The sequence below is a fragment of the Anas platyrhynchos genome, chromosome 3, assembly GCF_047663525.1.
Source record: "Anas platyrhynchos isolate ZD024472 breed Pekin duck chromosome 3, IASCAAS_PekinDuck_T2T, whole genome shotgun sequence".
In the NCBI taxonomy this organism is placed as follows: domain Eukaryota; kingdom Metazoa; phylum Chordata; class Aves; order Anseriformes; family Anatidae; genus Anas; species Anas platyrhynchos.
The window spans coordinates 28,226,734-28,252,813 of record NC_092589.1 but is presented as its reverse complement, the minus strand read 5'-3'; the positions used below and the strand labels follow the sequence as shown (position 1 = coordinate 28,252,813).

The 26,080-nt window shown below is 35.4% G+C and overlaps 1 long non-coding RNA gene across 2 annotated transcripts in view; it reads right to left on the bottom strand.

Moving 5' to 3' along the window:
- LOC106018341 (uncharacterized) overlaps positions 1-26,080 on the bottom strand; it is a 57,192-nt gene that overhangs the window by 19,194 nt on the left and 11,918 nt on the right. The window contains exons 3-4 of one of the 2 annotated variants that reach the window (XR_011807832.1): positions 17,733-17,803; positions 13,917-13,965 (exon numbers count right to left, since the gene is read on the bottom strand). This is a non-coding gene — a long non-coding RNA (uncharacterized lncRNA). Of the gene's footprint in view, positions 1-13,916; positions 13,966-17,264; positions 17,804-26,080 lie in introns of those variants that run through there. The other variant, XR_002403945.4, reaches the window with a different exon arrangement.

Below are 26,080 nucleotides of genomic sequence, written 5' to 3'. Positions count from 1 at the left end.
TTCAACAAAGAAGAAATTTAAGCCTGTCAGGACTGAAGTACCTGAATTACTGTGATCCCTCTCTAGCAGGTGAGATCAGTACCTGATTTCAACTGGATACTTCAAGAAACTTGCTGATTACTGAGTATAGTTTTCATTTCATCACTGGTCACCTAAGTCTCCCCATGCACAGCATGAAAGAATAAAACACTTCCACAAGTCTCTTTGGTACATCCTTTTGCATGATTTTCCTAGTGGCTACTAATATTCCAGATGCATTACCCAGTCTAGGCAGTGAACTCCACATGAGCACATAAGGATTAGATATCTTTCTTTTCTCCATTGAGAAAAAAGCTGCAATGGACCAAAAGACAAAATATAAGGCATTGCTTTCCAACCTGCTATAGCTGACATTTTATGACAAACTAAGAAATGAGTAATGTATCACTTCTTGGACAGCTAGCTAAGCTAGTGATGGAGTAAACTCTGTGCTTATAAGGAGGGTTTGACCTCAATTAATGAATTATACTTCAAGCCACTACAGAACACATCTCCCACTGTGAATTACCAAACTAATGAGATGCAAAAGTGACAAAAACTTAATTATCCCATGAGCTGTGACAATTTTAATGAGGCAAACTGAATACAGTGGAAAACGCAGTATCACATTTCTTTCTCTTTTCCTTTGGGAATTACCTTTTTCAGGATTTGGCATGCGAGGAGTGATTCTGCAGATTGTTATACTATTGGTTTATATTCTCTAATCACAGTATGCATTTGCAGGAAGTTAAATTCAGTGTAACAGAACATAAATGCTGCTCATTAGGAAAATGCCCACTCTGCCCTTCATGTGGGAGTTAAGATGAATTAGCACTGAAACTGCTATGTATATGAAATGCCACTACAGAGCACCTTGGAGGCCTCCCACTGAGGAAACCAGCCTTTGGAAAAGCCTAACTGCATTGACCAATCCGCTGACCACAGAGGAGCCAAATGTGGTGGCATTCCTTATGTTCTCCAGCTGTATGGAAAGACTTGGGTCATACACCAAACCACAAATTTATAGTTACATCCTGATTTCCCCTTATTCCTGATGAGTTAGACCAGTCTTTCAATGGGTTTTTGGATGCAGAGGAGATGCTTGTGGTGAAGACTGAATATCAATATACTGAAAAATTGTTACTCAGCATGCTTGGCTAAACCATTTTAATTACAACATGTCAAGAAAATATGTGTTACTACAGAAAATGATTTATTTGGAAAAACTGAGACTATGTGTGTGAGCTTTGATAAAAGGAAGTTTATCAGGTTCAGCAATGGAAAACAAGGAGTGGATGTCAGTGAGTTTTTGCTGACTACTGGGACAAATGAGGCTGAATCCCTGCCACGGGTCACTTAAACCCCCCTCAAGACATACATCTTTCTCCTCATTCTAACTCTAGCTTGTGCCAATCTTTACTCAAGGTTTCTATTTTGTTTTTTAAACATGTATGTAAATATATATATATATATATATATATATATATATATATATATATATATCATGTGTTCCCCAGGAAAACAGAGTAGTTTTATGCTTCTTTCCTTTATCAGAAAATTGAAGCAATTTGTAACATAGATTTACTATCTCTGAAGATTTAACAAGCCTTTTGATTGCAGGTTTTCTTTGATATCATTTTTTAAACCTGATCATGTAGACACAATTTATTCACAGAACTTTTAAGGTCAAACTCATTTGATCAGATGAATGAATTATTGCATACAAACCAAGAGAAAACTCAGTTGCTGACAGTCATCATTCTGATAGTGGATTTCAGCCCTGTCATCTTTGCTAATGGTTCTAGCAGTACATCACACAAATGGGCTGATAAATGGCAGATGTTTAGATAAAAATTCCTCTCCTACAATAAAAGCTTAGCCATTGAACTCAATTAGAAAGGAAAAATGTCCTTAAGTTTCACTCTGCAAAACATAGAAATAAAAATTAAAAATACATCTCATCTAAGGAAAAAGACTTAATTCGTTGCTTGATTTCGGTTTTGTTACATTATTGTGGTTTTCCTTAACTATAAAAAAAAAAAAAAAAAAAAAAAAAAAGGTAATTTAAAAGGTAAAATCCTGAAAGAAAGAAATTAGAAAAATATCAATCAATAAAAATAAATAGAAGAATAAAAAAAAAAAAGAAATCCAATTCCTTTCATTCAAGACAATCTTGTCTGAACCTTTTGAAACATACAAAGAAAAAGGGTACTTTGTAAATTGTTTTGCAGTTTCAAGGCAAAGAAACACATTAAAGAGGAAGATCATCCTTAATCTTCACAAATAACTTTTTTAAGTCTGATTATTCATGCTAAAAAAAATCAGTACTTCTTTTGACCCTCCTGAAGCAATAGGGAGAAAGCTTAAAATACGCTCTTTATCAAGAAAGAATTAAAATGTAGTTTTCTTGATCAATTCTCAACTGCTGAGGAATCATAACTATAACTTGCCAAGGGACATTTTAGAGAGAAATAAAATTGTTCATCAGAATGAAAAAGAAAATTAAAAAAGAAAAAAAGAAAATCATAGAATCTCACCACATTGTATTGTTTCAGAACCAGCAAGTAGGTGTCCAGCACCAGCATCTTTCCTGTTACTTGTCCAACTTTCTGGGAAATAAAAACCAGCCCAAGAAGCTAATTGTCCAGAAAGCCAAGCAGCCCTGGGGACAGCTAAGCCAGGCCACCAAGCTGCTTTCTGGCCAGTGCTTTTCAGTGGTGCAGGCAGTGCACATAAGATGTGGCACAGGCTGGGCTGGTGCCCTCTGTGTCTGCAGAGGCCCATCCATCTTGAAGCAATGTGGCAGGGGAACACCAAAACTTTCCCATCTCAGTGAGGGGTATAATAAAGTCCATGAAACAAGGATTGACCCATCTTCCTGACTGGCTTTATCTGAACGTTTGGAGAGAACTGAAAAATTGTCATGATGCAATTCAGTTTGGTCAGATTAGTGTTTTTCAGTGATCATTGCTGAAAGGAATTGTAAAGCATTATAAGGAAAACATGCAGTTTGAACAGGAAAAAAGGTCACCACAGGCTGCAGTGTTCATATAATACTTTACATAGTTTGGCAGAGATCATGTTCTAAATCTGCTGCTTTAACAGTGTCTCTCTAAATGAAAAGAAATACTCCTGATCATGATCACTTGACCTCACTTTGTGATGTGAGTGACATGGTAAGGACCAGTCAGGAGGTACGTGTACTACCATGCCGATATGCATAAGGCAAGCTGGCCACTCTGCTTACTTGGCATCTGAGTTTCATCTTGTCATGAATGTCAGTTCTCAGCTTCCCTGGAAAAGACAGAGAGGGTGAGGAAGAAATAGGAAGGCAGAGGTGTCTATCAAGTAATTTCCTATTTTTGAAACCCTGGAAGAAAAGCAAGGCAAGTAAATTATTTTTACACTGGTGTTAACTGCTGGAGCTCTCCTCCACCCTTCTGAAGCCTTGTCTTTGCCAGGAGCAAAACATCTCCAGGATATATCTGCAGCCTGTCCTCTGGAAGAGCAGTCATGTTGAGCCATGGGAGAAGCAAGAAAGGAATTACAGATCTCTTAGAAATTAAGTCATAATTAATTTATCCCCAGAGTGGAATCTTTATGTTTAGATCACAGTTAGATATTTCAAACTTACAAATGTGATTAATGAAAGTGCAAGTACTCATCAAGCTTTCTATCAGGATTTAGGAAGCTAAGTAAAGGTATAGGTGTTTCAGACTAGGAAACTTTCAAAAGGAAATATAAGAGAGAAGGATCACCCTACACTTTCTTAAAGTATGTAAAAATAAATAAATAAATAAATAGATAAATAAATAAATAAATGCATCCACGTGTAAGAATACCAATGAAACCCTGTAGCTTATTATGGAAAATATGCTGCCTTTTCAATAATACATGAAAAAAAATATTGAATTTATATACTAATCAAGATAAATATATGGACTTTAAGTTAGTTTTAATATGCCAGAAACATAATATCATATCATAGTTATCAAGGAGCAACTCAATTCATTTACCTTATATAGCACACAGAAAGGGATAGATTTTGAGTTTATGTAAAAATACAGCATCACCTACAAAGAGACCTATCAGAAAATCTACTCTGAACACTGCACAAGGGCAACACACCAGTTTGTGATGGTTAGCTTATTTTGAAAAACATTTTTTGTACTATAAAGACCAAAAGTGGCATGCAAGTAATATTACTTTATAACAACAGTTTCTGTTTTATAGCTCCAAGCAGCCTTATTTATTTTCTCTCCCTTTAATCATGTGCTTTCTCTGTGTGAGATACAGACCATCTGCAGATCCTGCCTTTGAGATGTCAGGGGTTTGCAACTGCCTACTTCAGTGGGAGGTTTTTCTCAATTTGCATATGCTGGCATTGGCCTTTCATACAGCCTAAGTGAGTGAGTCCAATTAAGGAGCCTTGCTGTGATCAGTAAACACTGGAATCGTTGCAAGTATTTGGGAAATGAGATATGAGGGCTTTCCAGCATGGAGCTTGTCTGAAATGAGAGAAAATATAGTGGCTGAACAGCTTATTTCTAAAAAGGAAAATTAGGTTTATATTAAAAAAATATATACTGAAACTTGATACTTTTTTTTTTCTTTTGTCATTTGAAAGAAGTCACCTTTTTTGAAAGACTTTTTCAATGCAATGTGTATTTGTAACACATCGGGAACCAAATACCAGGGACATATTAAAATGAGCTTGACAATATTTTTTGTAAGGCCACTTAAATGCATTACCATATTCTCTAGCATAAAAATACATTTCTAGCGAACATCTAACCCTTGCTGCTATTTGAATTAAATATTCATTACAGCCACTGGGATTAATGACATATTATAAAGATAATTCAGCAATTGTAAGGATTAGATTTATGATATAAAGAAAAGAAATAAAGAAAAATAAGATTTTTTCTTGTTTGTTCAAGAAAACTAATCTCATGAATGTAATCCATGTTCTCCTGTGACTAGATATAAGTTGTGTTGCTATGGGAGCCATATTTTTACTGTATTTTCAGCACATAGACTCTCTTCAGAAAAAAATCACAGCAAATTCACATCAAAAACTCTGTCTGCACCATGTTTTGGGTCTTATGGAAGGGTATTTAAATTAATCATCAGATATTTAAGTAGATTTTACAGACAAGTTCCAGAGTCAATAAGGCTGTGAAGAATAAAAAATATGGCTATCATTTCTGAAAAAAAAAAAAAAAACAAAAAAAAAAACAGAATTTTTAGGTATTTAAAGATACAAGACACACACACACACACAAAAAAAAAAAAAAAAAAAAAAACAAACAAACAAACAAACAAAAAAACATAAGAATTTCAAGCAACACAGAGCTACTCTCAGGCTCCATGAAAGGGATCAATTCATTATGCACAGAATCATATAGAATAAACCTTGCTCAGATTTTAAATTAATTCTAATATTTTGTCCTTCTCCATCTACCTACCTCTAGGTAAATAGCATATAAAGCAGCATATACATCTATTCAAACTGCTTCTCCCAAGTGGCCATGTATCGCCTCTTGTAATGACATCAATAGATCTCACTGAGGATAGTTAAGAATCTCCCTGATGTCACTGTGAGTGATTCACTCTACAGCAAGGATTGGTAGCCGGCTGCCAACTGGCTGCCAAGCTGCTGCTGATTGTTTTAACAGAATTGAAGAGAAAAGAACATGTATAGGAGAAATGGTTTAAATAATTCAAGTGTCATGAATACATTTGGCCAATTGGTGACAGTATAACATATGCCACGTAATAGCAGTAGGGAAATTGTGATTTGTTGTACAGATTGAGACCCTTGGGACAGTATCCTTGAGTCAGTTTCTGTAGCGCGTTTCTGTAGCGCTTTGCTTTGATGGTACTGAAAGAAAAATTGCACAAAGTGCAGTATATCCTTTTAGTAGAGAGTATTTCTAGCCAAGGTAATACTTCAGTAAGTCACTTCAGGTTTTCTGTATATCTTAGGACATCCTCAAAGTAAATCTAACATAAGCCAAATATACTCTGGTTATCACCATTCATTTGAGAATCCCAGAAAGCTTTGTGCAGGTGGATTTTGCTTTTAATCACCTGTTATAAGGTGCAAACTAAATGTGGAGATGTGTGCATGATGTTCCCTCTGAGCCACACCACGCTTTAGATACAGCTCTTGTTAAAAGCATAGCCATCACCCTGCTCTGTTCTAACCACTTGAGTTCCTCTCCCTTTCTCTAGACAAATGGCTTAAAGTGTTATCAAAATTATTTACTGGGGGAAATATTCTGAACTCTGCGAAAGACCAATGTTGTCCTGTATGTCCAACATTGAGACATGACAGATGCTATGGAGCAAAAAGCTCCAGATGTAAAATGGTTGACCTCTGGTCTGCAGACTACATGTACGCTTTAAAAACTTGCATCCAGTGGCTTTATGAGACAGAAATAACTTTTTTTTATTTTTTTTTTTGGGCCATGCTTTAACCTCTGCATGTGCATGAATCCCTTTTTAAAACCTTTTTCTGTCTTTTCTTGTTAAAATAAATAAATAAATGTTTTGGTGCATTCAGCAGTGCACTGAGAAAATAGGAGATTCAAGTATAACAGATGTGTAAATGGTAAAAATGTGTAAATGGTAAAATCATCCAGAGAGGCAAAATCAACTTCCTATGATAAAAGTATTAACTTTGGTGTCATGCCAGCACTTCAGCCTGCTCAAAGAATGTGAATATTTACCACCCTGAAAACTCCTACTTGAGACATATGAAAGGCAGACCAGTGCTTAATTTCTAGCTCTGCCAACCAGTCAGCATTGTCAAAAACTGCTGTGTTTGTGGGTATAGCGAAGCAGAGCCTGAGCTCAGTCAGGTGAACTCAAAATTAGGTGCTTTCAAAATGAGTTTACACATAAATCTTGACTGAATGACATTTTAAGCAAACAAGTCTTATTTATGAACTGGAATTAAGTATATGATCTAAGCCAAGATATTCCTCCTTTGGGCAAGAATGGAAAACTAAATGAAAAACCCTTCCTCCTCTTTGATTTTGACAGGAGAGAGGCTTGTCTTTCAGCAGCAGAGGAGTATAGCCAGCTCCTGCAACGCTACGGTCAGGAACAACACTCAGCCAGGTCTGCTGTAACAGGGCAAAGAAAGAACAGGCATGGTTATTCAATGCCTTTATTTTTCAGGCTATATATTGCAACTGATACCAACTTCTAAGATGGTAGATAGCTAAACAACCCAGGCTAACTACAGGGAAGGATTTCAGCATCTTACACAAAAGAAAGTAGCTACAGAAAATAAAATAATATAAATAAAATAAATAAAATAAAATAAAATAAAATAAAATAAAATAAAATAAAATAAAATAAAATAAAATAAAATAAAATAAAATAAAATATTTGCTGAGCTTGAGCACCAGAAACATTGTGAAGACTCATTCTGATCTCTGTCCTGGATAATTCACACTAGATGGGGCAAGAAGAGTGCTATATCTACCAAACCATGATCTGGAGCAGATTTTAAACACTTCCCTCTATCGTTCATCTTATTCCCTTTATTTCACCACTCTTCAGCCATGCCAACAAGTACTATTTGTGAGATTGCATTGAGAGATACGAGGGAACTGATCAAGATTAAAAATAACTTTTGCTGTTATTGCTCTACTGTGGATTTTCAGAGAAGTTCGCTGATCATGTTTTGATTTTATTTTTATTTAAAAGGTAGGCTACCCAGATATAAATTCAAGTAAAGCAATTCTACTCTCAAGTCAATATAAAATCAAAACACTTTAACAAATTGAACATATTGTTCTTGAAATTGACCTTATATAAATGTCAAGAAAGTAGCTGTCTCACTGTAAATCCCAATTAAAGAATTTGACTATCAGCTTAACACTGAGGCCAAAACTGTTATTCGATGTCTACACTGCAACCTTAGTACCAATTACAATACATCCTGTGTAGATTTCAATTCGCATGCAATAACTAACCTTTTCTTTCCTCTGTCCTGGCCTTCTGGTGATATTATGCTGTTCATTTTGACAAAAGACTTGTGATAAACACAAGTCTGACAATTCTTACTTACTATAAATTATGGATGACAGCTTCAAGTCCTTAAGTTACAGTAAACCCTCCAATTAATAAGTTTTTCAACTATGTGCAAGGCTTTTTAAAAATTAAAAATTATTCTAATGAACAACATCTTCTTTATGAAAGATCAATGTCAAAAGCAAGATCCTGTTCTGAGCTACAATGCTGAATGAGAATTATGACATGCATATTTTGTTCAGTACATACCCTTCTACCCTTCTTTCCTTTCTTCCTTCCTCCTTCCCTCCACATATCAAGGTAGATTTGATCTAGTACATTTCAAATTAGTTCCATTCCATGGCCAGGAATTTCTGACCTGATTGTGGGAGCTACACGATCACATCCCATAACAGAGAAGTGTGTGCTGCACTAGGCAGCACTCATCTACCTAGAAATCCATATGTGCTCTAGTCATTTTCAGTCTAGTCCTACTTAATACAGCAATTTAAGAAAAAATAGAATAGAACAGAATAGAATAGAAAAATAAAATAAAATAAAATAAAATAAAATAAAATAAAATAAAATAAAATAAAATAAAATAAAATAAAATACCTGTAAATGTGTGGTGTCCTAAACCAGAAAAGGTCATATTTAATTATTTTTTAACACATTCCTGTGGAAGATGTTGTAATCTCTGATCTGGAAAGAAGCAAAAGGCTACTCTTCACTCTGCATCCCCAAACAGTAACAGGCACTATGATCAGTCTCTGGGTTTCTCTGAATTAAATCCTGCATCCCTCTGCATTTTTCCAGGATAGTAATTCTAATGGAAAAAGTAGTCTTTAATGTGGTGGAAGCCTTTGCCAAATATGTGGGGGATAATAAAAGTCTATACAGCCTGACAGTGAGACTAGACGAGTTGATGGAGAAGTGAGATACAGAGAAATATATAGAAACAATATCAAGCTCAAGAACTCTAAGCTGGGTGAATATTAGGAGAGAAATACGTTCACCTTAATCTTTGTTTAGTATCAAATTGTGGCTGATCTTGCATTCTTACGTTATGTTCTCATTCAACGGGACTAGGCAATTAAATACTGGTTAAGATTTTGAATACAGCAGCACTGATCTCTATCACTTGGAAATGAGTCAGCAGAGTCTGTTATTCTTACATCAAGACAATGAAACAAACAAGGAAAACTATTTCATTAAAGAACTAATTCTGGCTTGCATTTTAACTGTATGTAGTGGCTCCCTTTAGAAGGTGAGCGCTGACAGAAGAGCAGAACGTTCTTATTCATCTTTCAGTGGTGCTATAAATGACTCTTTGGGGGAGGAAGTGAAATATATGATACATGCAAGGTGCTCTGCTTATTATGGTTACTGATGTTAAATCCTGCTACCTTGAGGAAAAACAGAGAGCAACATAATGCTTAAAAAAAAAAAAAAAAACAATCCCAAAGGTGACAAAGCAATTTCTGCTTCTGAAACTGTGATGTTTTCAACAGAGTAGTTAGATAAAAACAGAAGCAGCACACAGTTCTATCAGCCTTCAGGACCTGACATGACCTCTCCTGAGTCACACTAGTGCTTTTAAGATGTTTTAGCTGATTAATTTTAGTTCATTTTCTGGCCACAGGTTCAAAGAAGTGTTAAAAAAGTTTCAACTCCCCTGAGAGCCAAAGTCAGAATAGTATTAAGTCTACAGTGAGACTTAGGTCAAGGTGAAAAATAAGAAAGGAGACAGATCAAATGACTGATGAAAGGACCAACAAGGACAAGGACAGTTTTCTCTTACATGTGCTATTCAGATTCTGTGGAGGAAATGGAGGGGCTAATGCCGTGTGGTACAACATGAAGTAGGCTGCAGCTTCCTGAGTGGAAGGGCAAAGTACAGGTCCTGTAGGTTCAACAGTCCCAATTCTCTCAGACTTTCCTTTTTGTCAGATGCTGTAATCTCTTAATCATCTTTCTAACTTTTTGTTGGACTTACTCCAGTATATCTGTGTCTGTCTTGAACTGCAGAGCCCAGAAATTGACCTTGCACTCCAGATGCGTCTCACTAGCACTGAGCAGAAAGGAAGGATCATCACCCTCATCCTGCTGGCAACACTTTTCCTAAACACAGTGCTGGATACCACTGGATGCCTTTGCCACAAGGGTACATTGCAGGCTCGTAATAACCGTGTTGACCACCAGGACCCCAAGTCCTTTTCTGTAGAGTTTCTTTCCACCCTGGCAGTGTGTACTGGTGCATGTGATTATTCCTGTCCCAATGCAGAACTGTGTTGAATTGTATGAGGTTCCTCTCAACCCATTTCTCTAACCTGCTGAGATCTCTTTGAATGGCAGCACAACCATCTGGTGTATAAGCCACTCCTCCCGTATCATCTGCAAATTTGCTGAGGGTGCACTCTGTCCCATTACCCACATCGTTGATGAAGATGCTGAATTGCCCTAGAATTCCTGGGGAATATTGCTAGGGCTTCCCAGCTTGTCTTCTTGCTGCTGATCGCAGTTCTTTGAGCTCAGCAGTTAAGCCAGTTTTCAGTCAACCTCACCGTCTATTTATCTAGGCCATACTTCATTCTTTTCTGTATGAGGATGTTAAGGAACACAGCATCAAAGACCTTGCTAAAGCCAGGATAAACAACATGCATTGCTCACCCTTCAATCAATAACTTGGTCATCTCATTGCTAGAAATCCATCAAGCTGGTCAGGTCAAGATTTCCCATTTTTAAATCCACAACCTTCCCAATGAACTCCTTATCTTCTGACTTTTAGATAAGATTATTTGCACCATTACTTTCCCAGGGTTTGAAGTGAAGCTGACAAGACTGCAGTTTCCCAGATTCTCTTTTTTTGTTCTTTCTGAAGACAGGAATGACTTTTACTTTCTTCCAGGCGTCAGTAACCTCCCCTGATCACTATGACTTTTCAAAGTAAAACAAGAGTGGCCTAATGATTGGCTAACTCATTCAGCACTCATAGGTACAGTACATACAATCAGGTCACACAGACCTGTGCACATCCATTTTTTTTAAGTGCTATCTAACTTGATCTTCTTCCACCTATAGTAAGTTTTCCTTGCATCTTTTACTGCTGATATACCTCTGGAAGTCTTTATTTTTGCCATTCACATCCTTCATCAAATTCAACTGCAGATAGTTTTATCTCTATATGCTGACACAGGTACTCCTGGGTTACTTGTTCTTGCTTCTACATCTTGTATCTTTTTTTTTTTTTTTTTTTTTTTTTTGTCTGATTTTGGTCAGGAGGTCATTGTTCACCCATGCAGGCCGTCTTTACTGTTTATCTGCATATGGGGATGATTTTTTTTTTTTTTTTTTTGAGTTTGGGGAAGTCATCCTTGAAAATCAACCCCTCTTGGGGGTTCTCTTGCACTACTCTTTCTTTTACCATCTCCCTCCCATAAGATTTTTCCAAACATGTCCCTGAAGAGGCCAAACTTTGCTTTCTTGAAGCCTAGTGTTATGGTCCTCTTTTTCACTCTTTTCCCTCCTCTCAGGATCCTGAATGTACCATTCCATGGTCACTAGACCCAAGGCCACTCACAGCCTTCAAATCCTTTGTTTTCAAGTGTGAGGTCAAGTAGAGCATCTTTTTTTATCCAATTCTGTGTTAGAAAGTGGTCCTCAGCACACTACAGAAAAGTCCTGTTTTGTGTCCTGCTATGTTGCCCTTCCAATAGATACCAGGGTGTTTAAAGTTCATCATTTGACTGCCATATCTTCCAACTGTTCATTATGTATGAATTTAGTCCTTTTGTTAAGAGAGAGGTGTGTGCCAATTTGTTTTTATAACCGAGTCCTTTTCATTTTGATGATTTCTTTAAGCAGTTTCTCCCATTTAAAAATCATCATCATCATCATCATCTTCCTTCCAAACAAAACCCCTGATGTTAGTTTAGTATATGTTGGAATTAATTTAAAATTTGTTAGGATATAACCAATGAGTATATCTGTTGAGTTGCTCAGGTACGTATTTAGTCACACTAATTGTCTGTAGGGTTTTCTTCTTAAGGCATGACAGCTTCAAGAGGTTAAGCACATAGAAAAAGTAACTTTTAGTGATTGCTTATATATTCTCTGATAATTCTCTTTGACTGCTTTGAAGTCTGCATGAATATGACCCAAGAGATTGTTTGAAAATACAGTCAATACTGAAATTTAAATACTAGCAATTAATCTCTGCTGCCTCTTGGATGATACAGAAAACTAACCACATACAGATTTAAAATGTTTTCAATATTATAATTCAAATATCAGTCAACATAGAAGCAGCAATGCTTAGAATTTTCAATTATATTTTTACCAAGCCACTTAGCACTGCAAGTCTATCACATAAATATTTATATTACAGGAAATTGCTATTTTGTACTCCCTGTAAATCTGTCTTGCTCCTAATTAAGGACAACCAAAACAGTTTAAAAAAAATAAAAAAAAAAAAATATATATACATATATATATATATATATATATTACAACTACCAGTCATTCTCCCAGGCTTCAAGGTGTGTTTACTGAGAAGGGATTTCTTGGATTATAATTTTGTACTTTATAATCTACTTGCCAATTAGACCTATAAAGCCTTCACTGGCCCTTAGTTGATGAAGCCTTCACTCAGCCTTAACATAATTTTCATCGTTCCTCACAACAAGAAGCCTTCTGCCCTTTGCTTCCCTGCACTGTCCCAAGGCTTTTCAGCAGCCAGAGTTTAGAGAGAGGTTTATTGATCTGGTTCATTCCCAAGAAGGCACTAACTCTGGTAGTCTTATGGCACTTGGAGAATTCAGATGAAAGAAAACCAAAATCAGCATATTAAGTAACAATTCTCTGGCTCCTCTGTTCCATCAAGAAAATATATGATCTGTCCCTTCTTGTTGTCTTATCTCAGATTTTTTATGTATTTAAAACCTAAATCATTCTTACTTTACACTAGTTACAGAACACAAAAAGAGTGAATGGAACGGAAGAATACAGTCTTGTTTGGATTCATGTACCTCTTATATTACTTCTAGGCTTTGCCTTTTCCCTAGCTTTTACAAGATTCAAAAATAGAGCAAAGTAAAATGAGCACTTACATTTATAAGACAGTCTGTCCTGTCCTTTTCAAGTAGCACATTTGGACTTAAATGTAAAGACTGGTCATTTACTGGTCATTATTCAATAGAAACCACGCATCACTTTCTTTATGTATTAGATTTATACGTACAGTTTAGTACTTTCCATTTGCAACAGGAATGCAGTTTTTTGTAGCCTGCTTAAAGATGTGAAAATGTGAGGTCAGCCAAAGTGTGTTATTTTACATAGTACTTGTATGCATTGAAGTCCAAGTAAACCTGGGGCATAAGGTCAACCTGAACATTGATCCTTGGATTTCTAATGTAAAACCCTAGTGTCCCATCAGACAAATATTAGACAGAGCATATTTTGGCAACTCCAGTTGCCATCCCAGTCAGATGCAGGTATCTAATAAATCCTGAATGTCTGTATCTGAATGTTTGAATCTTAGCCAAATATTTTGACTCATAGAGAACTTCTCAAGTAACTCTAAACTTTATGTTTAGAAAACTCAACTTCATCCCTTGGTTCAACCCACTACAGCTGGATCTTTTATCGTTTTTTTTTTTTTTTTAATAATTCATAATTACAAAAATAAATAAAATAAAATATAAAATAAAATAAAGAGAATTGCTTAAGGTTTTTAACTTCTTACCTGATACTGTGCAGATATTCAAGGGAAAAAAAGAATAAAAATATATTTTCTTGATTGCTGTCTTCTATTTAGAGCCAAGCTTCTGGGAATAGTGCCACATTACTTTATTAGAAGAAGTCATACTCACCCCTTCCAGATTTCAGTTGGAATTTCTCCAGATCACAGCTAAGAACAAACTACGTGAGAGAGAACATGTCAGTTTTTCAAATGATCTTTGGGTGCAAAAAACCCCACAGCTTACATTTCTGCATAAATATTGCAAGAAAATAAAAACAGGGGTCTTTTTCACACTGCCATGACAGCTACTTTAACCAGTACATTTATTTTACTGTATCACAGATGAATCTTCTTGTCACCTGATTTCACACAGCAGTTTTATTTCCCTGAAGAAAATGAAAGCAGCAGATATATAAGACATTAGGAATTAAAAAAAAATAAAAATATATATATATATATATATATGATCCATTTGCTTCTCAGGACAGAGAAACCACTGCAGAAGAAGAGTCTACAGATCAGCAAGTTAGGCTTGCTGGTCCCCATCATCATTCCAGACACACTTTGTTTCATAAACTGTACTCTCAGACCTTCATTTTCAAGTACATTCAATAAGCTTATAGCTGAAGACTAGAGTGGGAAGACTAGAAAGGAGGTAAACCAGTTCAAAATCCACACTTAAAATTAAAAAATGATTGTCTCACTTCAAGCCTTTCCCTCATTCCTGTTGATGTAAAGATCGTAGCCAAAATTTCCTTAAGTGGTATATTCTTTATTGCAGCGCTGGATGCACAGGGGATCTTTCCACTTATCATGTATGTTCAAAGTAACAAACTGTCTCATATTTATACAGCAAAACAATGAATATTCTATTAATGCCTATACATATTCATTACCTAAACCCGCCTACTCTCACTTTGTATACTAATTAGCTTATCAGTCCTTGCGCTTGCGTAAAGCCTTCCAAGAATTGTGGGCTGGGGTCTTCGGGATGTGGGCAGTGGTCTTTGGGAGGAAGACCATAGGTCTTCCTCATGATGCACTTTTCACCTTTTGCTTAAAAAATGCCAGGTAGGATGAATCAGTTGTTTTCCAAGCTGTAGAAATGCTGAGTTGGCTTTTGGCCTAACTGAGGGCCGGCAGATAACGGGATGTCTCAGACATAACAGAAGGTTGACTCAAGTTATCTCAAGTCTAAGCCTGACTGAGGGTCGACAGATAACGGGATGTTTCAATTAACAAGATGCTTCAACATAACAAAAGGTCGACAGATAGCAAGATGGCATATATTTTGTTCTCACTAATTTTTAACCACAAGTTTTATTCTATCCTAAAGTGAGTTTATGCAATATCACTGTTTATTACACATCTTCACTGACACTAATTTTAAACCTTCGTTTCTAGAGTGGATTCAGGAAAGTCTCCTCAATTGACAGCAGAGTCAGGACAAAAACTACCAAAGTAGTACATGTATTTTGATGTGTTTATTTGACACCTAGGAGATTATATTTGATTCAGAATTTGGGTTTTCTGTTTTTTCTTGGCATGACAGAAACAAATGTGAGCCTACCTATCTATAAGTAGGTCACTGGCATACAGACAATGCACGCAGCCCAGCACTTAGTGTTGGAAAGTACAGAACATTTTCTGTCAAGCTCTGAAGCCTTCAACTTATATTGAATGCAAGGGTTAACAATGATCAGCATCTCAAAATGTTATTCTCCAGCTGAAAGATTCACACTTTTGTTTGTTCTTACATTGTTATTTTTTACACTAAAACTACGCTACTTCCACCTAGTTATATCAGTAAGAATACTTAAATTTTGTTCCTCAAAGTTAATCGTATTCTTAGTTACAGACAGGTAGGTGGAGAAGTTATTGGAATAAAACACTTTGACATTCTGTTTGAAAATGATTGACCATTGTAGAGTTTAATTTAAAAGAAGCTTGAGCAAAATCAGAATAAAAACTAAGTCTATAACCTGCTATGTTGCATACGCTTGCAGGACCATACATTTACTATAAGCAGAAATAATTGCAAATATGTCCCCAGATTATGAAAAAAAAAAAAAAAAAAAAAAAAAAAAAGTACTTCTGCAGGAAGGTAAACTGAATTTAAGCTAGACACAGACACAAAGTTAGAACAGTCATTACATTATTTTGTTATACCTTTCAATAAGCAAAATGCACCCTTCCTTAAAAGTAGTAGTAGAAATAATAATAGTATTTCAGACATTGAGAGCATAATGCAATTCCCAAAGCATAAGATCTATCTGGAAATAACCGGCATCATTTGACTTCAGCACAGGCCTGACAGATAGGACAGAGACTTTGGGAGGGGCACAAGTCAGAGCAGAGTCTGGAGGACAAACAGGCTTAAAGACACTACAGTGGCATAAGATAATGTATATAAGAAACTGAGTCCTACCATTCCACTTAGCATAGCCAATTCATTAGGAACAGGTACTTAAAATGTATTATCTTCTCTGTGCTTTGCAATAAATAATAAATGATATTGAAAGCCCATTACAAATGAGTCAGTGACTTTCCATTGACCTGAAGAGACAGTGAGTAAGTCTCATAAAATGTTACAACAGGCAGTATTTGCTGTATTCTGACATTGTGTCTTTGATTTGTTAGCAGAATATAACCATTTGTCTGTGTTTGAAGGAGTAATTTCTTCAGTTGAATAATGACTGAACAGCTTTCTACTGTAAAAGAAAGTAGTGTCCTCCAGTGAGGATGCTTTCATTGTCTTGAGAAATGAAAGTAGGCCAATTTTTTGCAGAAGGGATGGCATGGTAAAAAGAGATAGAGATAGATTATTCTACTACTACTTTTATTTCCCATAGGTTCCTAGGACAAAATATACTTTAAATTATCTATCCACCTATTATATTATTTGGATCATCAGAGTAAAAGATATCCATAGCTGCAGTGTCATAGACCAATCTTCTGAAAGAAGATTATGGTTATGACCAATCTTCTAAAACCATTACCTTAAATGATGAGCTGCAAAGATGCACATAAAAGATAGTGAGGGCATATCAAAAATCTCTTTTTATCTAGCAGTTCAAAGAATACACAGTCTTAATATTTATATTTGTCTTTTTGGACAAGAGTTTTGAAGACATGAGAAGATTGAAAAACATTGTTACCAGATCAGGTGATCAATTTACGTTAATGAACAAAGCAGATTGACCATATTTAGGTATTTTCACACCTGTGTAAGAATCTTTGACTGAATAAGGATCAGAAAGAACAGCTATTTCACTGTGTAATCATTTAGTATTCACATCTATAACAATAAGCTCTTCTTTGACTGACCTCCTTAAAAACCTTGGTTTTGTTTAATAATGGAAAAATCATTATATATTCCACATAGAAACTAATATAAATTGTGATTTATAAATGACCAGAAAAAGTTTTTTTCACAATAAATAAATAATTAATTTTAAAAAAAATGATTTTATAAAAATAATTTTATAAAATATATGTAATAAGTTTTTCTCTGGTGCAGTCGTCTACAAATATTATTTTCCTTAAAAGTTGAAAATGTATATATTAAGAAAGGAACCTCTATTAATAGCTCTAATTTTACTAAGAATAGACAACTTCAAACCATTTCTTAATCTAATATTTAAGTCATTGATTTGAAAAATGAGTTTCATTGTGCAATGTTTTATAATCTCTGCTAGAAGAACTAACTGGGATTCTCTATCCTAGAAGAACTGTAATCGATTTTATGCACATACCTGAAAAGTGTTTAATACAATTACTATAAGAAAGGCCAGAGAAGAGAAATCATCACCTGGGTTGTTTAATATTCATGAAAAGAAATCACAAAGCAACCTGGAAAACCATAACACCTTATTCAATGTTAGACTTCTGTGCCTTTAGGAACATGAGAATATTTTCTTGGCTGAAAATAAACATTGAAACTGACCCAGTCATTACAGACAACAGCAGATATTTGAGGGGGAAAAATTGGTAGATGGTATTCTGAAGAAGTTCTCTCTGTAAAAAAAAATAAAAAATAAATAAATATATATATATATATAATAATAGTTAAAAAAATCTTATTTCATGTTAACCCAATAAACAGTTTGTAATTAAAGCCTGAAGACTGAGGAATATCTTTTCTGGTTGTGTAACTTATTTTGTTCTCGTTACTAAAGCCATGCAATGTAATTATGGGTAATCCATATGAATGTCCATTTCATATTTTACCTTTTTTGAAACTTATTAGGTATGTGGGGTAAATGATATTTGTAGGGAAAAGCAATTGAACAGGTTAGTTATGAAGATCTAAAAAATATATCTTTCAATATTGTCAGTACTGTCATCCTGAAAGTTTATCACTACCAGATGATAGCCTTTTCTTTTTTTTTTCCACTCCTTTTCATCATTATAACCAGTTATCTGTGGATGTCCTCTACTCTTTAAACATTTCTTTTTCTACAAGAATGAAATTAAATATTTATTTAGAATAACATGTTCTTTTATCTCCAGGCAAGAAAATTATTTTGTTCTTTTTCTGAAAAAAAAAAAAAAAAAAAAAAAAAGACAATATACAACTGAGTCTAAGTGCTACTGACCAACTGGCTGAGAGAGATCAAGCAGAAAGTATCACTGCAAACAGAGATAGACCTTTGATTTTCTGATTTCCTGTGATGCATAAGCTATTATTTTTTCACTGTACTCTCAGGAAAAACAGAAACTCTAGTGAGAGGGAATTTGCCTTTCCTCCCTCTCCTCATATTAATATTGAAGCATCAAATTGAAAAGTCAATATAGAATAACCCACTGGAAAAAAAAAAAATCTTTTTTTTTCCTGCTACTTGTATTGTAGTAAAATCCAAATTCTGAGGCAGATACAGTGTAGCAGATGAGAGAGGGAACATAGGGAAACTGTGTAGAAGTGACTTGCTTGTTCAGAGTCACAGAACATGACAATCATACCCACTTCCAGGGAAACACCATATCAGTAGAACAGGAACAAATGTTTATGCAGGAGGCGCGCGCACACACACCCCGCACTATCCCTTTCCTGATTCCAAGCCTTCACCCTGTAACAGGGCTTTTCATATAAGTGAGGTTTACACTTCACCACACTAGTTATTAAATGAAATCTTCCCTTTTGGAATTCAGACTTGGTCTAGGTAACAGAGATAAGGTACACACAAACAGCCACTCTTCACTTCAGTTTCAAAGCCCTCACTGCCACTTTAGCCCTTAGTTTGCACAACATGACAACCTGAATTACCATAGACTTCCCTATGGTAAACCTCAGGTCATTCCCTCCTATGCTGTTTTCCCAACCCTCTTCCTTTTGGGAAGCTTCCTATATACACACAGTCATCAGTGGAGGAATTAAAATTTAGGGAAAACACTGTGACTGACTTCCAGACTTTCTGTTAATCTGATCCTGCTTGGCTAAAAGAGTTGTAAAAGGCAATACCTATGCAGAATTACAGAGTTATAGATTAAACAAATCTCTCTTCAGGTAGAAGACTCTAGCTGAGGTGGCATCAGATGGCGCAATGGATTCCTAGTGGGAAGTGAATTTGCTTTTGCTTTTTTGTGTTTGTGTTCTGTACAACTTGCTAGGAGAGAAAAAGCAAACAGGAAAAATCAGTTTGAAGATCTGCAGTAATTAACAAAACTCAAATTTCAGAGGAGTTGTGTTTTTTTCCCTTACCTCGTTACATGCAAGCTTTCAAAGAGTAGTGACAACTGTGCACATCAGCGAGCAGGGAATTCACTCTTTTTCACTTAAGACCAAGAAAGTCAAAGCAGAAGACTGAGAGGACCCAGGTAGTTTTAATGGGAATAAGGCTAGCTAAGAAAATTTTGATGCGAGAACTCCTGTAGTGTCAGTGACTACCATTAGACACAAATATTTATGGAAAATGAAATGGTCACTCCCTCACATTTTTATACAAGAGGAAAACACTTTATGAGTTGCTTAGTTTTCGCAAGACAGACCTACCAAAATCACTGTCACTGCTTCATGCTAATTGATTGATCTCTGCTGTTATCTTCATTCCAGCTTTATTTCCACAGTCAGCACGTTCCTTTTCAAAAATCTGCCACAGTTTGACAGCTTTTTAAACAAGAAACATATGTTTCAAAACTTCTTAAACAAAGACAGCAGTTAGCTAAAATAGACAATGTGAGGAGAACTGAAAGTAATGGTCTGTAATTGTCCAAGTCAGCTAAGAAACAATTAAAGAGCTTTGACCCCATGAAATTAAGTCATAATCCTTTCCCATCTTATATGCAGTGCTTCATTCACCATGATCAGATGCCACCACAACTCTAATCATTTATTCAAATCTAATCATGAGGCCATTCAAACCATATTTGAAGGTAAAAGAAAAAATAAATAAATAAAAAGAAAGCAAACTTATCCAAAAAGTCAGGTATATAAAGGTCATCTCAGTTTAAATACATGTACTCCTGTGATGACATGGACTTTAAAAGTAGTGTGCAATACCACAGTTCAACTTTGAAACTAAGTGCTAGTTTTATGGCTTTAAAGTCAGCAATGAAGTAGACATCTGTCATCATTGATCTGAAACGAAATTTAAGCTATAATCAACTCCAAAAACTGAGTTTTGTGTCTGATGATAGGTGAATACGTAAAATTCAAACGTAAAGTGAGCCAAATTCAAATGAAAATGCTAGAAAATATTTCTAAATTCTGAATTAATTTTGGAAAAAAAAAAAATCTATGTCCCACAGTGTCATGAAAAAGGACTATACCAATACCAAGTTACTATGATTAGGTAGTATTAAGTAAATTTTTGAATTACCCATTTCCCTAAAAAAGGGCATTCTTGTTTACACTTAAAAAGTATAAGGTAAAATTCCCTTCCATTATTATTTCTGGTCCACTGATCCTACACAAGCTGCCTTATTCTTTTCCCAACACATTGTTTCATATAAGCTATAAAAGAAACTTTGATGTTGCAGTGCATCATCAAAGGTCAAAAGAATGCTGGAAAGACTTTCTTTCATCTTCAAAATTTTAATATCCACACAAGTGGTTCTTTCATATAACACAAAAGTGCAGTAAGTGCAATAAGCATCAGTATTTTGAACTGTGCAGGGGAAAAATAAACTGTTTTACCCTGCCAAGTCTCCCTGGCTATAAATGTTAGCATTTACCCCTCTAAATCAGAAGAGATTACTACTCCAAAATTAAGCCCATTTACTTCACAGTGTAGTAAATACATTGTGAAACAGTATGCATTGTTAAACTAGAGATTGGCAGGAAGTGGTTGATACAGGACACAATAATTTAACAGATATATTTAAATAAATAAATAGATAGATAAATCATTACATGGCAATAAAAAGCTCTCTAAGTGAAAGATCTTTGCTTCACTCCTGATTTTCTACCAAGTATCTGTTGTGTGTTTCAGTAACTGCATGCAAAAAACTTCAGGTCTCCATAGTGCTGGCCTATTGCCTTTCTTACCCAGGAGAGGTTTTCTTTTTTAATTACTCAGCCTTATCCTCATAATCCCTTGATGTGAGCTCAAAGTGTAATCTGCGTAATTTCAGTTTTCAGTTAACATACCTTGAAGTGTTCTTCATAAAACCTCCAGTGAGCACCATTACATACTTCACCAAGAAAAAAGAGTGCACCAGTGCTAACAAAACTGTTCTTTCTGACTCCATTGTCTCACAGCATGATGCCCTGGGGACACGTTGCTTCCTATAAGGCTCAGCTGGGGTGAAAGCTATAGCTTAAAAGGTTCTTGAGAATGTTAACCACATATAGTATCACAGGGGCATATTGTGGGCTTTTAAGCACTTTAACCACCTTTTTCCTTGCAGAGTCTTTTTCTTATCTGCATTTGGGCTCTCTATGGTCTGAAAATCTCTGGCAAGATGTTTACTAGATGTTCTCTCCTGTTTAGGTGGAAGAACATTGAGGTAAATCACAAATAATTTTAAATCAGTGTGTGTGACACAGACATATCAAGCAACGTTGAATGAATTTCATGGAAAATAGAATCAGAATTTTATGCAGATTCTTCAGTAGAAATGAATATTTCTGTACGCACACACACAAATGCAGTAGGGGTATACATATTTATACTACTCATCTTTTGACCACTTTCTTCTGATATTTGGTCTGCAAGGGGAAAAAAAAAAAAAAAAAAAAAAAAAAAAGACTTCTATAGAGAGCAATTCATTCCAAAGACCTAAGTTTAGATCCTGCTCAGCTTCCCAACAGTAAAGATTTATTCTTTCTATTGACCATCTATGGGGATGGAGTGATTATTACTTGACACTTAGCCAGCAAAAGGATGGTAGGTACAAACACACACAGATCATTTACATTGTTTTGTACATGTTGGATGACAGAGTCTAGGAGCACTGCAGAAACCTGAATGATCCTGAAAATGAGTGACAGAAAAACAGGATGTGATCATAAATTTACACTGTGTAATAAACTCTTGCATTAAGAAAGGGAGGCTTTAGAAGCTAGCTAGAAGATTTCCTAATAATCTCTTCCCCATTAATCACCCTTGTCATGCAAAATGAATCAGAGTTTATTCTTTCACCTGGGGAACTTCTTCTATGATATCATTGACATAAATAAGATGGATTTATTGCTTGCAAGCAGACAAAGAAAATTCTAAAACCAAGATGATGCCTTATCAGGCTTTCCCTATTAATACAAACTCATTATAGAAAGACCCAGTTCTAGAGCAAATTCTCTGAATGCACCTTATGTTAGGTTTCATTTTATAAATTAGTAGGTCGAGAAACATGCAGGTCTGCCTGGACTAATGGCTGGTAGGACAAGTCCTGTGTATTACTGCATGGAAATATTGGATATCAGCTACCATACTCTATCTTTGCCCTTGTTGCTACTAAAAACGTCACTTAACATATTTAAGTTGCTACAAAAAGAAAGCTGAAACAATGAAAATATTAAGAAATATTTTTAATTGTAAATTGTCAACAAATATGTTGACAAAGTTACCATCTAATTTATCACTGCAGTTATAAATGACTGGATCCTATCTATTTGCTGTATAGCAGGATATGAAGAATATAATTACTTTCTGCACTTAGTGTTTTCTGGAATTTTAAATTAATGACATAACTGGCAAAGGACTTTATAGCAAGCAGTTAAAACTTAGTTGGTTTACACTCTTTCAGTGAATATTTAGTTGATACATGACTATTAAATCCAAAGGAAAAAAAAAAAAAAAAGTGGGTTACAGCTTTATCAATGCTCAATTTAAATTGACTGCTTGATAGTTAGCACTTTTTTTTTAATTATTATTATTATTTTGGAGGGCTTGTTTATTTATTTGTTACTGGAGAGATAGACTATTTATTCTTACAGTTTATTGTCATCCAACTTCTCTAGCACATGTTGTCCCCGTAGATTTCTGTGTGCCCCTTTAGAACTCAGAAAAATTCCCTATTCAGGAAGTACTGAAGATTTACTCTGCATTCACTGTGATCTTTCTACACCATTAAGTTCATGACAGCCACGTTTGAAAGAGAAAAATGTTGCACAGACTTCTGGCACAATAAAGAAGATGTGAAAAATCTAAAAGAGGAATGACTGGATAAGAGGCATCTTGGAGAATATTACTCAGTAGAGATTCTGTCTTTGGCTTGGAGTTGCTAACTGCCATTATAAATGACAGCAGATCTGTCCCTTGCCAGTGAGAAACTTGAAGCCAAGTCTAGCACCTGAGCAAAAAGCTTCTGTCAGAAGATGGAAAAAGAAAGTGCTTGTAGCATTATTTCAAACTCTGCATGTTCAGAAGATCCTCACCAAACTACCATCAAAATAGAGAGAAAATGGAAAACAGTATGTTCTTATTCAACACTGCGGCTATGAATCTTCCTCCCTGTTTCTTCCTTTCTTAGTCACCTACATGTAAAAATGCAACTCAGTCAAAAAGGATTGAGAAAATAAGTCTTTCAAAAAAAATATTTCCAAAGACAGTACATTGTTTATAGAAATATTCATTTCAAGAGCATGTAATAAATTTAACTTTGCAAATATATATATATTATACATATATTTTTCAACTTCTTTTGTTTGGATCTATACTTTCTATATATATAATATAAAAGTATATTACAACATAAAAGTTAAATTAAAATGAATTGGACTAGTCAAAATATGTTCTACACTATTAAAATAGAATGCTCATATATAGGTAGAAACCATTGTCACTCTTTAGTTATTATTTTGATTTACAATGCTAATTTTTCCCAGTGGGTGACTATTAAAGATCACATAGTGGTTCTAGATGTCAATAACCTCTGTACAAAAGATCAGTTTAAAAAAAATAAAATTGTGAAGCTTTTTCTGTGTTTTATTATGCTTTATGTTCTTATATTCATGTTCCATTGTCAACCTGCAAAGCTTCTATTTGCAAAATCTGGAGAACATGACAAAATTAGACAAAAGTTGTTCTCAGCTCTGAATAGCCAATCATCGCATTTTCTGTGAGCCCAAATCAAAATCTCCTTTTACATGACCATCATTGAAAAAGGATTAAGCTAAATACATTAGCTAGAAGCAATTAGTTGTCTCCCTTTCATTAATAATTCCCCCCTTCCTCCTCCCAAGAAGGCAAAAGCAGTGTCAATCTGTGTCAAGTCTTAACAACAAACTTTTCTGTAACTGCCAACATACGCTAAAACAGATAAGTGACCTTGACCTTCCCACTAATGACCACAGCAGGGTGAATAAAATGGTTTATTTTAATCACAGCTACCACAAAAGACACAATGAAAGTAATTCCTCGAGTCAGCTATGGGAGTAGCTGACTAGAGGTGGCTAGAGTAAGAATATCCCCAAGAGAAAAATGCAGCTCTTGAGGGCATCTGTTTACTGAAGTTTACCCAAGTATGTACCAAAGGCACAAACTTGCATTTGAAGAATTTTGAAGACATCTGTAATGGTGCCAATCTTCAGATCACAAAGAATGGCTCTCAAACACACTTTTCATTATGAATAGATGTAAGTTATATTGTAATAATGATAATTAAATGCATTACTTATGAATTGAGAAGGACTTTATTCAGTATTGCTTACTGGAATTCTAACTATAGGTCAAATTCTTGGCTAGTGCATTTGTATTGATTTCAGCTGATTTGTAAGTAGTTTAAATCTATCCCATAGATTTCCGGAGACTTAATTTAACCTTGGTGTATTGAGATCTCTGGATTTTTTCAAGTATTATAGATTAATCATATTACAGGTAAAAAACATGACAGTGATGCTAAACTGATTTCATTATATAAATATCTGAGAAAAATACCTGGTAAGGTCTCCAGTGGATTATCAATTACACCAATGGACTCCTGGTATGGACTCCATTATGCTGCAATGACTAGTTGCATTTTACATTGTGCTAGTATCCTATACCTTCTGTTAAGTCTAATAGAAGGCAGTTGTGCACCTCCCCCCCACCCCCAAGCAGCTAATCTCAAAGCAGCTAATTACTGCCACACCTGCTTTCTGTCAAAAGCCAGTAAGAAAGGGAAGCAACATTTATTGTCATTAAAAGGGTGGCCATATTATCTCCTCATTCTCATTAAGAGGACAGACAGGTTGTCTTCAGGTTGAGGGAACAAAATGAGTTTTCAGGTCCCAGTCCTCTAGAAGATGTCAGAGAGGAGATTGTCTATGAGAGCTAACATGATACACCAAGACCAGAGAAACACATGAGCACAGCTGTACCCCTTTGATTACTAGTGTTGCAGGAGGGAGACAGCATGACAGATAATGAGAGATAAAATAAAATCTTTCTTATACAATCTTACACATTTTTGGTTATTCATATTATTCTTATAGCACAGACAGATATTTATGAAAGAATAATTAAAAGCATGAAAGAAAACCTGTAATAAAATGCATTATCTGTTCTGGATATTCTGAAAAAAAATCATTTGTCTATTTCCCTTAACCTGACCAAAGTGTAAGTTAATTGAATAACAACTAAACCATCCCCACACAAGGGTGCAGCAAAATTACTAACGGACAACTGAGACACTACTTGATCCCCTCAGCACAACAGAAACTGCACTGAAGGGGAGGATGAACTGAGCCTCCAGCTGAACCACCCAGACAAGGCATAGAGGAGTACCAGGCTCAGCAGGTGCAGAATTGTCTTGCAGAGGTTATTGACAGTACCGAAATGCTCTCCAATTTGCAGTAAGTCATTGGAGGATGCTTCAGCCTCAGGAGTACGACTGAACATGTGTCTCCATGTTTCTGCTCCATTCAGCTGACAT